General features: G+C 36.3%; 1 non-coding gene across 1 annotated transcript; it reads right to left on the bottom strand.

The window, feature by feature from the left end:
- Positions 1-1,161: 1,161 nt before the first annotated feature.
- Positions 1,162-1,243, bottom strand: Trnas-aga. The gene has a single exon. It is a non-coding gene; the product is annotated as a tRNA-Ser (tRNA).
- Between the last annotated feature and the right edge of the window lie 474 nt (positions 1,244-1,717).

The following is a 1,717-nucleotide window of genomic DNA, read 5'->3' as shown; positions in this document are numbered from 1 at the left end:
GAGAGAGAGAGAGAGAGAGAGAGAGGGGACTGATTCGTTGTTTACCCTGCACTGACTAATGGATTCGAAAAATTGTATTTTGCAAACTGCGTTTTAAGTTGTAGCAATACAGGCAATTGCTTTAACTTGGTTAATTATGTCAAATATTGTCTTTTTTCTCTCGGATTCGCAGATGTATGGACAAATTACTATTCATATAACCATAAAAGTATTTTGTATATGATAAAGCAAAGATTATTTGATAAAAGTCAACAATATCTGAGAGGGCTATTAGAAGCCTCACCTAAATGTATTTTATATAAGCACTTAGCAAATCACCATATTCTTCAATACTATTTGACAAAGTGTATTCCTATGAAATACCGAATTTGTTTAATTTAGCTATTGAGACTGGTAGATACAATAACACAACGAGAGAACAAAGACACTGTATGAGCTGCAATTCAGATATAGAAGACGAATATCATTTTACTATAAGTGTTGACAATATCAGCGATCTTCGTAAACTTGCTAGATATATTTTTGAGGCAAATAAGGCACGAGTGACGTAAACATGCATATGTATGTATTATTGGCATTTGTATCATTACGGATTACATGTTGTTGTTGTTGTTAATGTCAGATGAGGATGAGGATGAGGATGAGGATGATGTGAGAGCGTTAATGATTGTTGAATGCACAATAATGAGGTGGGAGTGATAATGAGTGTTGATTGCACAATACATAAATGTATATATCATTTGTAACTTATTGTAAATTGTAGTTATCCAATAAGTTGTTATGATGTTATTATGACCCAAGATATTCTGGTCAATTTATATACAATATAGCTCACTTAGTCACGGTCAGGGCTTCCTTTGGCGTTTTATTATACTTGCTATTTAAAAATTCCATCGCGTTTTGCCCAGACCCGGCGTATCACGGAGGTTTCTATGGAGGTTTTGCCTGGAATCAGCGTACCACGGAGGTTTCTATGGAGGTTCTGCCTGGAATCATCGTACCACGGAGGTTTCTATTGAGCACATGTATATTTCATTCTGTAATCGACAAGTTTTCCACGGATTGTTATATATAATAGTCACTTTCAATTTACATATTGACTTATATATAGGTACAGTAGTGTATTGTGATACTTTGTGTGGAAAAAAAACAAAAACAAAGCGTCGTCGGCAGGATTCGAACCTGCGCGGGGAGACCCCAATAGATTTCTAGTCTATCGCCTTAACCACTCGGCCACGACGACTCCGATAAATGACACCTTCAATATAACTATAAATTCATTTCCTATTATTTTGTTAAGATCCAATATAAAATTATTCACTAATTCATAATATTTCATTTATGTCACTTATTATATTGAATTTATTAGATAAGGTACACCTCAGTATCAACTTACTGAGTTTTACTCCAGACAACACACCTAGCCAGTTGCTATTCGTGGAACAAGCGAGATAACTCGTAATCAAATTATCACTCTGTGTTGAGATATTTTCCTTGGGGACTTTTACACACCGAGAATGTGTGGGAGGTAGTTTACAGAACCGAGTCTCTACTAGAACGCATTGGGGATAGCAAATAATTCAACTGGCTCAACGAATGCACATAAAAGGATCTCGGACTAACGGAAACCCGGACCAGTGACAATATGACCCCATGTCTATTGAACCTTCTGACTATCGGGCCTTCGGACTAAAGAAAATCAGGACCATTGACAACC

This window comes from Mizuhopecten yessoensis, unplaced genomic scaffold (assembly GCF_002113885.1).
Source record: "Mizuhopecten yessoensis strain PY_sf001 unplaced genomic scaffold, ASM211388v2 scaffold10041, whole genome shotgun sequence".
Taxonomy (NCBI): Eukaryota; Metazoa; Mollusca; class Bivalvia; order Pectinida; family Pectinidae; genus Mizuhopecten; species Mizuhopecten yessoensis.
This window is presented reverse-complemented; position numbering and strand designations above follow the sequence as displayed.